Genomic DNA, 14,709 nt, shown 5'->3' on the forward strand with positions numbered 1-14,709 from the left:
TTCCCTCACCCCATACATCCCATCACTTGCCAGATCATTCTGTTTCTACCTTTACCACACCTCTATAATCTGACCCTTTCTCTACCTCCCTTAGTTCTGGCCCTCATCATCTCTCACTTAGATTATTGCAACAGCCTACTAATTGGCCTTCCACAAGTCTCTCTTTGTTCCAGGCCAACATTCATATTGCTGCCAAAGTAATTTTCCTAAATTAAAATCTGAACACTACTCCCTATTCAATCAATGCCAGTGACTTCCTTGTGCCTTGCTGCTATCATGGTGTTTGAGAAAACTGCAAATACAGCATCTGGTTGTCTCAGTAAATATCTGGGAATAGCAATAATTTTGAACCTACCAAAAAGGCTAAATTCAGGTAACTAGAACTTGGGCAAAGCCTCTATGCTATTGAGCATTCTGGGACAGAGAGATACAGTTCTTGGACATACCTAACAGTATTAGGCATCATGCTGGACCACGAAAGTCTATGGAAATTTGTTAGACTGGGTATGACAGAAGAAAGATTTACAAGTGTCTCTGCACAAAGGATAGGGTAGGTAAAGTATACTGCCAAGGTAAGTGAACTTGTGCACAGGATTCAAAATTTCTCCATTTGTATTTGTAGCAACTCCAATGCAGTTGCTGTAAAAGAACCATACCACCAAGCTCATTTCCAAATGTGAAAGTAGCTGGACAGTTTGTTCCCACCTCACTCGGTTCTTCTCACTGTTATGCTGGTTCCTACTCCTCATAGATGTACCATCCCCTTGCCTCCTACATGGATTCCAACTCCTGGACCCAAGGGTTCTCCTTTGACCTTTCAAACTCACAAATTCATAGCTATCTCTAATACTCTTTCACTTAAGAGCAAGAAAGTACTAATGCAAAGAGGCAAAGAATAGAGGCCCATATTCAAAGAGGGTTCAAAGTCTGTTCCTCCCTAGAGACTTTTCAGTCTTCCGTACTTGAACCAGCCAGACAGGAAAGAGAGACGAGTAACCCTCATGAGAGTCTTTTGTCTGCGTCAGTTCTGATTCAGTGGCCAACTCAAAAGGCATATTTCCTCCCTGAGGAGAACAGACCAGAAAGAGTCAAGATACTTGCCCATGCTCTGATCTAGGGATCATGGTCCTTCCATTCTACGTCATCACACCTTTCTAGCCTCTACCACCCTGTTGGCAACTGGAAGAGCACCCTGCACATGCTCTGAGGACAGTGCTTACATTGGCTAGTCTCTAATAGGTTTTAGGAATGGCCTCAGTGACCAAAAGGGAAAGGACTAGGAGTTCTTAAGGAGGCAGCTATGGAAGAAACAAAATTTTTGTAGTGAAAAAGTAAATCAGCCTGTGGGGAGGGGGGTTATTATGCAGTAGGCCACAAGAATGGCCTCAGTGCTGATATTGGAAGGAGAAAAGAAGGAAGGCAAAGATCAAGAAAGCCTAAGATAGGAGACCTCAGTGAGGGAATATTTGTGAATGCTCTGAATGGGAGAGGAGTGTGGGTGCATTCCATTATGTTTCATCATACCTCTCCAGAAGCAGGTCCTTTGCCCCCCTAGTTTATTTTCTGCTTGTAGGGAACATTTCAATATCAAGTTACATATACACCTATGATTTATACTATTTGCAGAAAATAAGAGATAATGAAGTAAAGCAGTGTTCCTGTGTGGCAAATAGTGAAACATGAACTGTTTGAAATATAAAACAGTATCTTTAAAACACAGAGCATTCTTAAAGCACTAATAAGGGCCAAGCACTGGGAATACAAATATAATAATAGTCCTTATCACTAAGTACCTTACATTCTAAAAGAGGAAGACAAAACATGAAAGGAAGCTCAAAAAGAAGGGGGTAATAGAAGAGAGTGGTCAAAGAGCTGGTAGGGAGGTGGAGCAGTCTTGTTTATGAAGGATTAAGAATAGTACTGTTGAAAAAGTAAAATGATAAATGCTGTGGAAAAAAACAGGCATTGTTAGTGGGCCAGCCATTCTGAAATGCAATTTGGAATTATGCCTCTGAAGTAATTAAACTGTGAATACCCTTTGGTTCAGTGATACTACTACTATGTTTATGTTCCAAAAAGATCAAAAAAAAAAAGAGGAAAAAAAATTTTTATAGCAGTTCTTTTCATATTGGCAAAGAATTGGAAACTGAAAAAGTGCCTAAAAATTGGTAAATGACTGAACAACTTATGATATATAAGTGTGATGGAATACTCATACTATAAAAATTAATGAAAGGGATGGTTTCAGAGAAACCTGGGAAGACCTGTATAAACTGATACAAAGTGAAGTGAGCAGAACCCAGAGAACAATTTATATTATAACAACAATATTGTAAAGACAAACATTTGAAAGGCTTAAGAATTCTGATCAACACAATGACCAACCACAATTTCAGAAGGTTTGTGATGAAAAATGCCATCCACCTACAGATAGGAAAGTGCAGATTGAAGCATATGTTTTATCAAGATGGCTAATTAGAAAATTTGTTTTGCTCAACTATGCATATTCATAACAAGTTTTATTTTTCTTGCTTTCTCAATAGGTAGGGAGAAGAGAGATAATTCAAAGTTGTTTAATTCACTGCAGAAAATGTTTCTGCCTTTCAGAGAAACTGAGTCCATATATCCAATGGAATGACAGCCTATGGCTATATTACACACTGGGTAATACTTCATATATTATTACCTTTTATTTAATTCTGTTAAATGCTATTGCAGTGAGAAAAAAAGAATGGTATTGATACATCAGTTCCATGAGTATTCCTGTAACATTTTGTTTCATTATATTTAATTAAATGTTATAATATTAATTAAGGAACTCTGTCAAACTATGTTAGAAAATAGTTGCTGATCTGCATTGCTAGAGGGAATTTCATCACTGGTGGCTTCTCCTATACCAGGCTTTGGCAAACTACCATTACTACTATGCATAGGGCTCCATGGATCAAATCCAGCCTACTATTTGTTTTTGTAAGGTCCATGAGCTGAGAATGGTATTTACATTTTTAAATAAAGTCTTATGGGAACACAAGCACATACAGAGAAAGAACTATAAATAGCCATGATTTTAGAAACCTGATTCTTAAACCAAACCCCACACTGCCAGGGAGCTCTTCCACCCAAAGCCAAGATTGAGTTTCCAGGTAATGTGACAAATTTTTTAAAGCAAGTAATTGGTGTTTTCTCTATAACAACATGTGCCAATGATTATCAAAGAGAAGAAACATTAACAGCAAATAGATTGGTGTATGTGAAATGCATATTAAGAATGACTAAAATTTAATATACAATGCTAAAGTAAAGGGAATTGTTGATGTTATTGTCTAGATCAGGAGTGGGGAACCTGCAGCCTCGAGGCCACATATGACCTTCTAGGTCCTAAAGTGCTGCACTTGAGGCCCTAAGGGTCACATGTGGCCTCAAGGCCCCAGGTTCCCCCTTCCCCGATCTAGATAATTCAGACCAAAAAAAATTTTTTTGAAGGTTTCTTCCCCCCATTCCTTTCAGGGGACACAGTGTGGTAGATAGAGTGCTACACATAGAACCAGGAGAACCTGGGTTCCGTGTCACCTCTGACATTCATTAGCCATGTGATCCTGGGTTCGTCACTTCATTTCTTTTCTCCAGGCTGAGTTTCCCCTTCTAGAAATGATAGATAATCATACTTATAGTACACACTTCACAACACAACCTTGTTATGAAGGTCAAATGAGATAAGGTATATAAAGCACTTTGCAAACTCTGAAGCATTGTATGAATAATAATAATAATAATATTTTATATACAACCTACTATGTACCAGGCACTGTGCTAAGTGCTTTTAAAAAATACCGTCTCAGGGGCAGCTAGGTAGTGCAGTGGATAGAGTATCAGCCCTGGAGTCAGGAGGTCTTGAGTTCAAATCCAGCCTCAGACACACAACACTTGCTAGCTGTGTGACTCTGGGCAAGTCACTTAACCCCACCCACCTCACCACAAAAAAAAAAAATAATAATAATATTAATATCATCTCATTTGATTCTCACAACAACCTTGGGAGATAAGTACTATTATTATTCTCATCTTACAGATGAGGAAACTGAGGTAGATGGAGGTTGACTGACTTCCCCAGGGTCACATAACTAGTAAAGATAAATTATTATTTGAGAGTGGGGCAGGAAAGGTATTAAAATGACCAGACTATTTCCTTGAATCTTTACAATACTGAAGTAGTTCTGGTTGATGGAACAGACAATGCCCTGAAGGAATTTTGGAAAAAGATCAAACTGACTATCTTAATGCCAAAGAAAGCTTTCCATTAACTTACTGGGAAATTATCTGAAATGTACAAATGTGGCTGTATGTATTTTTAACTCAAATTTCTTGTTCTATTGGGGTTTCTAAATCTGCCTCTCCAACTGTACTGTAGACCCTTATCTACTTTAGCTTCAAAATATTTGCTGATGGAATGCTGGAGGACAGAGATTGTGGTTTTTACACATTTGGTTTTTAAATATTTTAAGAATTACAGATCCGCGATTTTAACTATGTGAGTATGCCCTTGACCAATGCAGATTCCAGATGCCCCACAATAAATAATTTCCTGAGTTACTCTGACCAAAAGAAAACTGTAGTCCGTGGCCAACCCCTGGAGGATGAATCTGTCCAAATGTAGCTAAGCTGGTTCTCAAGTGTTGGATCCAAACTGAGAATCTTTCTGGTTTGTTAGGATCTAGCAGAGTTGGAAACCCCATGCCATCACCGTCAGAGCCTAGGATTACCTTTATTCCAGTGACACGGCATGGGTATAGGACTTTGTTGGTGGTATTGGTGAGTGATTTTTCAGTCGTGTTTGACTCTTCATGACACACCCCATGTGGGGTTTTCAATGCAAGGATACTGGAGTGGTTTGCCGTTTCCTTATCCAGCTCATTTTACAGAGGAGAAACTGAGGTAAATAAGGTTAAATTACTTGCCTAGGATCACACAGCTGGTGGGTGTCTGAGCCAGATTTCAATTCATGAAGAGGAGTCTTCTTGAGTCCAGGTTCAGCACTATATCCACTGAGCCACCTTGCTGCCATATAGGACTTTCATGAAGGAGTATTTGTACATGTAGCCTTAAGTAAGTGAGCTATTTAGCATATTTAAATTAATTTTGAATTTCGTAAATATTATCCAAAGTGTTAATAAGGCATACTTTATTAAGGTACAACTCCCTCAAAAATATTTCTAAAATAATTTGATCTGGTTTCACTGAATGTTTCAAAATCTTGGGAAGTATTGCTTTAGAGCAGCAATTCTCAAACTTTTTGGTCGCAGGACTCTTTATAATCTTAAAAATTATTTATGATCTCCTAAAAAGCTTTGGTCATGTGTGTTATATCAATCAATATTTACCATGTTAGAAATTAGACCCTTATCAGAGACACTGGTTGTAAAAATTCTTTCCCAGTTTTCTGCTCCCCTTCTAATCTTTGTTGCATTGGCTTTGCGCAAAATCTTTTCAATTTAATGCAATCAAAATTATCCATTTTGCATTCCATAGTATTCTCTATTTGGTCACAAATTCTTCTGTTCTCCATAAATCTGACAAGTAAACTATTCCTTACTCTCCCAATTTGCTTATAGTATCAGTTTTTATATCCAAATTATGAACCAATTTTGACTTTATTTTGGTATACGGTGTGAGATTTTGGTCAATGCCTGGTTTCTGCCATACTCTTTTCCAGTTTTCCCAGCAGTTTTTGTCAAATAACAAGTTCTTATCCCAGAAGCTGGGGTCTTTGGATTTATCAAATAGTAGATTACTATAATCATTGACTACTGTGTCTTGCATACCTAACCTATTCTACTAATCCACCACTCTATTTCTTAGCCAATACCAAGCAGTTTTCATGATTGCTGCTTTATAATACAATTTAAGATCTGGGAAAGCTAGGCCACTTTCCCCTGCATTTCTTTTCATTAGTTCCTTTGATATTCTGGACCTTTTGTCATTCCAAAGAAATCTTGTTATTATTTTTTCTAGCTCTACAAAATAATTTTTTGGTGGCTTGATTGGTATGGCACTGAATAAGTAAATTAGCTTAGGCAGAACTGTCATTTTTTTTATATTAGCTCAGCCTACCTGTGAGCAACTGATGTTTTTCCAATTATTTAGATCTGACTTTATTTGTGTGAAAAGTGTTTTGTAATTGTGTTCATAGAGTTCCTGGGTTTGTTTCGGTAGGTAGACTCCTAAATATTTTATAATGTCTACAGTAAGTTTAAATGGAATTTCTCTTTCTATCTCTTGCTGTTGGGCTTTGTTGGTAATATATAGAAATGCCGATGATTTATGTGGGTTCATTTTATAGCCTGCAACTTTACTAAAGTTGTTTATTATTTCAAGTAGTTTCTTACTGGATTCTCTAAGTATATCATCATATCATCCACAAAGAGTGATAGCTTTGTTTCTTCTTTGCCTATTCTAAAACTTCAATTTCTTTTTCTTCTCTTATTGCTAAAGCTAACATTTCCAGTACATATTGAATAACAGTGGTGATAATGGACATCCTTGTTTCACCCCCATCTTATTGGAAATGCTTCTAGCTTGTCCCCATTACATATGATGCTTGCTGAAGGTTTTAGATAGATGCTACTTATTATTTTAAGGAAGACTCCATTTATTCCTATGCTTTCTAGTGTTTTTAATAGGAATGGGTATTGTATTTTGTCAAAAGCTTTTTCTGCATCTATTGAGATGATCATGTGGTTTCTGTTAGTTTTGTTGTTGATATAATCAATTATGCTGATAGTTTTCCTAATATTGAACCAGCCCTGCATTCCTGGTATAAATCCTACCTGGTCATAGTGCATTATTCTTGTGATAAGTTGCTGTAATCTATTTGCTAATATTTTATTTAAAATTTTTACATCTATATTCATTAGGGAAATTGGTCTATAATTTTCTTTCTCTGTTTTGATTCTTCCCGGTTTAGACATCAGCACCATATTTGTATCATAAAAAGAATTTGGTAAGACTCCTTCTTCAGCTATTTTCCCAAATAGTCTATATAGTATTGAAATTAATTGCTCTTTAAGTGTTTGATAGAACTCCCTTGTAAATCCATCTGGCCCTGGAGACTTTTTCCTAGGGAGTTCATTGATGACTTGTTCAACTTCTTCTTTCTGAGATGAGATTATTTAAGTTTTTTATTTCCTCTTCTGTTAATCTGGGCAATTTATATTTTTTATAAATATTCATCCGTTTCACTAAGATTGTCAAATTTATTGGCATATACAGTTGGGCAAGAAAGTGCCTAATTATTGTTTTGATTTCTTCTTCATTGGTGGTGGATTCACTGTTTTCACTTTTGGTACTGGTAATTTGGTTTTCTTCTTTCTTTTTTTTAATTAAATTAACCTATGATCTCCCAAAAAGCTTTTTTCAAGTGTGTTATATCTATCACATTAGAAATTAAAAGGCCTTAGTATTATTATGAAAATTGTTCTTACTTCCTAGACCTTTTGAAAATGTCTTAAGGATTATCAGGCGTCCCCTAACGAGAACTGCTGTTTTAGAGACTACAGCAAGCTAACATCACATCCCCTGGAAAAATAACAGGTCAAAGAATATTAAACATTGAAAGGAAAATATCATGTATAACAATGATAAGAATGTAAATAAAGACAATAATAAAAGTAATTGAACACAGATCAAATGCAGTGATCAATAATGACTCCAGTTGGCTGATGCTGGCCATCCTTCTAAATGGCACAGTGGATAAACACTGGGCCCGGAAACAGGAGAATTTGAGTTCAGATATGGCATCAAACATTTACTTCTGTCTGCTTTAGTGTCCTCACTTGTAAAATGGGAAAATTAATAGCACTTACCTCCGAGGATTGCGTCAATGAGGGCCTATTGGCACATAGCAGGAGCTTCACAACTATTTGTTTCCTTCCTCTCAGAAGACTACGGAGAAAGAATGTATATGTTCTGTTAGTCGTGGTTGCTGTATTGGATCATTTAGCTGAAGTATTTTTTTGTTGTTATAAGGGAGGGTGCCATAAGGGTGGTGGTGTTTATTGGAAGGTCTGGTATGAAAAACAAAGTTCATCCATAAAACATAATAATCATAATAATGGGCAGACAGGAGTAGTACAGAGAGTGACCTGGGAGTGAGGAAGTCTTTAAATCAAGTCCTTTCCCTGACACATACTTGCTTTGTGATCTTGGGACAACTTAACCCTTTCGTATGGAGAACTCCCCTACTGGACCCAGCTGTCCTGATTGGTGAATACCCAGCTCCCCAGATCTAGGGTTCCCAGCCATGTTTTACTTTATTCCCTGAACATCTACTCACCAGACATTTTGCTGTCCAGACCAGAGACTATATCCTGCAGTATTTACCCTCTGCACCTCTCCTGGAGCATGTTTTATATTTCTGAGAATGAACAAATCAATATTGCCTGGGTTACTGGAAAGGCTCTATCATTCTTCTCCCATAGCAGTCTACTCCCCTGTGCCTCTGCTCACTATTCTGGTGACTTTTTAAAGCAAAACACCCTCCTCTAGATACTACTTCCTTGTATGTGTTACCTACTTTTATTACAATGTCAGCTCCTTGAGAGTGTTAAGGGAGAAATATCTCCTCTTTGAGTTTATGTGGTAGGTTACTGATGATAAAATAAATCTATCACAACCCAGAAATTATAGAAGTAAAAACCTAAGTCTTATTATGCTTAAGCACTGGTTCAGAATTCAGAAAAAATATTTTGAACCCAGATTGGAGTTTCTGACAAGTTTTTATAGAGATGATTATGCTAGAGAGACAAAGAAATAAATTTTTTTACATATTGCAATCTCATACATTCTTTTAGGTGTAAAAGTTTAAAAAAAAGATTCATAATCCCATAATGTCATAAAAGTTCAACAAACTTAATTAAACAGAATCATAATCTCATACATTCCTTAAGGAAGCAAATCTGGTTAAACAAACTCTATATACAAACTAAGTCAGGTTACAGATTAAACTGCAATTAGAGGGTTCACAATGAGCTGAGTCAGAGGAGAGATTTACATGCCTACAGAGTCTGCTGCAGTAGAATCCCTTCAGAAATAATTAAATCACCTTGAGAAACTCAAAACTCCTCTTTGGCTTCTTATTGTCAAAAAGTCTTCCCTTATTATTATCATTCCATGAGTCAGATTTTAGCTGTATGTGGTTAAACCAAAGTATTCCAGGAGGAATGGCATAATAACAATTAGTAAAAGGAAATGGAAAATAAAAAATATCATCTCAATGGCAGGGACTGTCTTTGCTTTTGTATTTGTATGCCCAGCATATGACATAGAGCTTGACACAGAAACACAATATTTTTTTTTCCATTCATACTTAATCTCTTAATGCCCCCAGGGAACTCTCTTAGATCATAAATTATAGGATCTGGTTTGGTTGAGGGAGTTTCCTCAATCAATCTAACAACCAGCATTTATTAAGTATCCTCTGCAAAGCAGAATTGAAGTAGCTCAAAAGAAAGGCAAGATGGAAATTTAGAGAATCCACCCCTAACGTTCACGTGAACTATTTGTGCCCGACCTGTGTGTGATACAGCATTCCAAGCTCCTATTGGTCTGATCAGCCACAGTCAGAGGCACTGAAACTTGACTCTAACATAGTGATGTCATTTTGGCCCTCTTTGAGAACGAATTGGGGCAGCTAGGTGGCACAGTAGATAGAGCATCGGCCCTGAAGACAGAAGGACCTGAGTTCAAATACCTGAGTTCAAATCCAACCTCGGACACATAACACTCACTAGCTGTGTGACTCTGGGCAAGTCACTTAACCCCAATTGCCTTATCAAAAAGAGAGAGAGAGAGAGAGAGAGAGAGAGAGAGAACAGAGGACAACAACCAGCCAAGTACTTACTATGTGCTAGGCGCTGTACTTGGTGCTTGGGATAGAAAGACAAAGCTCCTTACCAAAAAAAAAAAATCACAGATTAATCACATGATTAATAATGGCAATGATAGGATAACTAAACAGATGTGTAAATAAATAACAAATATCCTTTGCAGATGTAAACTATTTATCTAAAGTTAGAAGTAACAAGAAATAGTTACTAGAAGGACAACCTTGGAGTCCAGGCAAAAAAGCTCAAGCTTTGCCTCTGACACATACTGGCTGTGTGACTTAACCTTTTTATGCTCTTAGCTGATTCTAATGGAAAAAAATTACTTATCTTTATTTGTGGAGGGCTTTTACATACCATACCTACATGGGTAGAACATAGATCTGGAACAACAAGAAAGAAAGAAAGGAAGAAAGAAAGAAAGAAAGAAAGAAAGAAAGAAAGAAAGAAAGAAAGAAAGAAAGAAAGAAAGAAAGAAAGAAAGAAAGAAAGAAAACAGAATTTTTAAAAAAAGGTAAAGGTATAAGAAATGATGAACAGGCTGACTTCAGAAAAACCTGGAAAGACTTGTATGGTCTGGCAGATTGAAGCATACTATTTGCTATTTTTTCTCTCCTACTGAGTTTTGTTTCATCTTTTCTGGTGGTTCCTCCTATTGGTTCTAATTCTTACTTACAACATCACTAATGTGAAAATATGTTTAATAGGAATATATATGTATAGTCTCTATTAGATTGAGCACGACCTTAGTGAAAGAGGTGGGGAGAGAGGGGGAGAAAAAAATTAAACTCAAAAGCATATGGAAGTGATTATTGATAAATCAAAATAAATTAATAAAATAAAATAAATTAAAAAGGTAAGGGAATGTGATAGAGCAGTAAATAAAAGGGGACCTCCTTCCTCCTCTGACTACTGATCTCTCTGACTTCCCTTAAATGCCAACTAAAATCCCACATTTTCTACAGGAAACCTTCCCTAGCACCTCTTAATTCCAGAGCTTTCTCTCTTTTAATTATTTTTAATTACCCTATATGCAACTTACCGTATATATAATTGTTTGGATGGTGTCTCTTCCTTTAGATTGTAAGCTCCTTGAAGGCAATGACTGTCTTTTGCCTCTTTTTGTACCCCAAATGCTTAGCACAGTGGTTGGCACTTGGTACACACTTAATAAATGTTTATCAATTGATTGATTTAGTAAATGTTCTTGTTTATAGAGAAGGGGATAGAAAGCAATCATCACGTCTCTAATTAGTCTGGGAAGGCTTTATGGAAGATCCTATACATAACTTTAGCCTGTAGACAGCTTGTTTGTATGTAATTGTTTTTATGTGGTCTGCCCCATCAGATGTGAGCTCCTTAAGAGGAGGGACTATCTTTTGACTTTTTTTTTTTTTGGTATCACTGTCGCTTAGCCTGGCATGTATTAGGTGTCTAATAAATTTTTACCGACTTAGCGAAACATCAGTAAAGTGTCCTAGTGGATAGAAACTTGGATTTGGAATCAAGAAAACCAGTGTCCAAATCTTGCCTCAGAGCATTACTAGCCATGTGACCCTGGGCAAGTCACTTAACCTCTCTCAGCCTCAGCCTCCTCCTCTGTAAAATTATGTAAATGATGGCACCTACCTCAAATGGTTGTTGTGAAGATCAAATGAGATAATGTGAATAAAATGCTTTGAAAAATTTGAAGCATTCTATAAACATTAGCTATTAGATATTCTAGTAGTTGCTGAAAGAATAAAGTAAAGAATGCCAAGACAAGAAAAGGAAGAGTTAGGGGCAGCTAGAGCTCTGGCCTTGGAGTCAGGAGGACCTGAGTTCAAATCTGGCCTCAGACACATGACACTTACTAGCTCTGGAAGAAGAAGAAGAAGAAGAAGAAGAAGAAGAAGAAGAAGAAGAAGAAGAAGAAGAAGAAGAAGAAGAAGAAGAAGAAGAAGAAGAAAGAAAAGGAAGAGCTCCCAACCCAAAAAAGGTCTCATTTAAAAAACAAACCAAAAAAAAAAAACTTGGAAGCAGGAGTGGTCTGGTCAGACAAAGGTTATATGGAGTACCATCTTGGGAAGCAAAGTATTGCCAAACATGGTTGGCATTGCCAAGAAAGAAATTTGAACCCCAGAGAAAAATAAATCATTTTAACTCTTCCTTTACTTCAGTAATAGTGTTATCCTCACTTTCAGATGGAGAAAGTGAAGCATAGATTGGTCAGGCAACTTTGCTCAAGGTGAAAAAAGAAGAATAGTCAGGAGCAATCTGCTCATTTACAGGTGAGGGAAGTGAGGCCCAGACTGACTTAGTGAAGTGACTTAACCAGAGTCACACAGTTAGTGAAGTAACCAATACTGACATCTGGCCCAGGATTCTTTCCATTATTCCTCAGCAAGGACCTGGCAGAAAGCTTACAGTGTCACTTCAGTGTGTAAATTAAGGAGCTCAGGAAAGGGATTATGTTTATTTAACTCCTTAATATACAGCATATAGGGCTGAGAAGAGAGGACACTTAACAACTGACTAATTTTAGCTGACTGGCAAAAAAGTGAGAGTCGAGAGCAGAAGTTCCATTGAGAAATAGACTATAAAGGTTTAATTTAATACGGCTTTTGTGATTTCTATCCCACTTTGAAACCCATTTCTCAAGACTTAAAACAAGTGAATCATATTACCTCTCTATTACTATTGAGAAACCCTCAAAAGCATCGAACCATGATGGAGAGCAACTCTTTTTTTTGTTTGTTTGTTTGTTTTTGGTGAGGCAATTGGGGTTAAGTGACTTGCCCAAAGTCACACAACTAGCGAGTGTTATATGTCTGAGGCTGGATTTGAACTTAGGTCCTCCTGACTCTAGGACCAGTGCTTTATCCACTGCACCACCTAGCTGCCCCTGAAGAGCAACTCTTTTAAACAAATTGAGGTGATAAAAAATTATCCAACCTACAATAAGAGAAACTGAGGCAGAGCTCTGGGCCAATGGCTTTTTATTAAAGGGTCCATGGTCACCTCTAATGAAGTGGACCTCAGATCTTCCTCATGATCACAGGATCACACAGCTAGTAGTTCTTTAAGGCAAGATTTAGATGCTGGTTTTCTTGATTCCAGGTTTCTATCCATTACAACACTTGACATTTCAGTAAATCAGTAAAAATTTATTAGACACCTACTACCTACCAAGCAGAGCAATGGTGATACCAAAAAAAAAAAAAAGCTCCCTCCTTCCAGGGCCCAATTTTTATAGGATTAAAAATCTGAACATTCAAGAACAGCTATATTAAATACAGAATAATTCCGTTGGTTGACATATGATGCATAGACTAAAATAAGCAAACAATATATCAGCAGGGTGACAGGTTAGCGAAGCAAGGAATATCTCCACTGAATAGGTGGTCATAACATGGACACCTGCTCATGTTGGACAAGAGAGAACAGTCTAGAGGTACAGAAATAAGTTTGGGGAACTTCTCTTGTAGTTGAGTCACCTCCACCATACAGGGCTTGGTCACCATGACCAGGAAAAACAAGGGCGGGGGGCCTCTGGTTAACTTCCTAAGATTAAGCAAGTGAACTTACAATCTGCAGCTCACAGCTCTGGAGCCAAATACACAGAACTTATGATCACTACTCTTACAGAATCATAATTAGCTGACTAATACTGATTAGAGTTTGAGTTGGGGTCCTCAAGGAATCAACTTTCTCATTCCCCACTTCGATCCACAAAAAGACCCCAGTGTTTCTTTGGATCATGACAATCTAGATGCATGGAGGGCAGTCCTCCATGTGTGAAGCAAGACCAGCAGGCAGCTGTCCCCTCACTGAGGCACAAAGGTGATAATAGTAAAGAGGAAAATGGGCACACCTTATAACATACTGATTATCTTCCATTTGATTAAATAATAACTTGTACTATACTAAATGTAACAATAAATGTCTGAGGTGAACCTCTCACTAGCAAAATGGGAGACTGTATGCAGTTACTTCAAGTGCAGCAATGCAAACATTGTTTGCCCTACATATAGGTTCTGGAAATCTTTTGAGTTTATGAAAACAGTTCAAGCAATTTTAACAAACAGCTCCCCCATTATGAGGATGAGATGTAAGATCCTTGCAGACAACACAAACAGATATAGATAGCTGTAACATAGGGAGTGAGGGAAAATAAGGAATAGAATGAGTTCCATGAAGAAAGGAATTCAAAGTGTTATCAGTCATTGCTGTCAGTGGTGGAGCAAAAGCCAGAGTAGAAAACTGAAAAGAAGGTTTTGAGGTTCAAGTCACTGCAGGCTCAAGAACAGGTAGGTGAGGAACTACTTGTGAAGAGGACGATGATGATAAAGAATCCCATCTCATACAGTCGTCCTGTCTTTGAAACATCCTCTGATACAATCCTATGGTCATCTGGAGATCTCTCCTCCTAGAAATACCGGAAGCTTCAGAGCAGCTTCTAGTGTATTTGATTCTCCAGTTCAGGTCACTTGCAGAGCTCCCCTTCTCTGTTAAATACCTCTGACAAAATAGATCTAAATACAATTCTAATTTGCTATGACAATAACCAGGTGAGGTAGTGAGAGCCAACTCAAAACTTAATAGCACTAATATGAACATCACTAGCAGAGAATTTACATTTTTAAGTTGGCAAATTCAAATAAGAACTAAAAAATTAAAAACAAATTCTGAACCCAGATTTTATATTTGGCATATACAATTACCTAATCTTGTTACAATTATTTATTAAAACCAACTGAAAAATTATCACTCTAGCTATTTTCTTTTCTAGCTATTTTCCTTTAGCTGCTCATCCCTCCCCTAGAAGAATCAGATTCTGGTAGAGAATTAT

General features: G+C 37.2%; 1 protein-coding gene across 10 annotated transcripts in view; it reads right to left on the bottom strand.

The window, feature by feature from the left end:
• The window catches only part of LOC110212819 (beta-1,3-galactosyltransferase 5-like), a 58,566-nt gene that overhangs the window by 19,716 nt on the left and 24,141 nt on the right, over positions 1–14,709 (bottom strand). For 5 of the 10 annotated variants that reach the window (XM_020992909.2, XM_078146299.1, XM_020992914.2 and 2 more), the window contains 3 exons: positions 9,896–9,943; positions 8,330–8,410; positions 7,860–7,938 (listed from right to left, as the gene is read on the bottom strand). The gene's annotated coding sequence lies outside the window, so the exon portion shown is untranslated. Of the gene's footprint in view, positions 1–7,859; positions 7,939–8,329; positions 8,411–9,895; positions 9,944–10,920; positions 13,041–14,709 lie in introns of those variants that run through there. The other 5 variants (XM_020992911.2, XM_020992912.2, XM_078146302.1 and 2 more) reach the window with 3 other exon arrangements.

Source organism: Phascolarctos cinereus, unplaced genomic scaffold, assembly GCF_003287225.1.
Source record: "Phascolarctos cinereus isolate Bilbo 61053 unplaced genomic scaffold, phaCin_HiC Scaffold_726;HRSCAF=1367, whole genome shotgun sequence".
NCBI classification, from domain to species: domain Eukaryota; kingdom Metazoa; phylum Chordata; class Mammalia; order Diprotodontia; family Phascolarctidae; genus Phascolarctos; species Phascolarctos cinereus.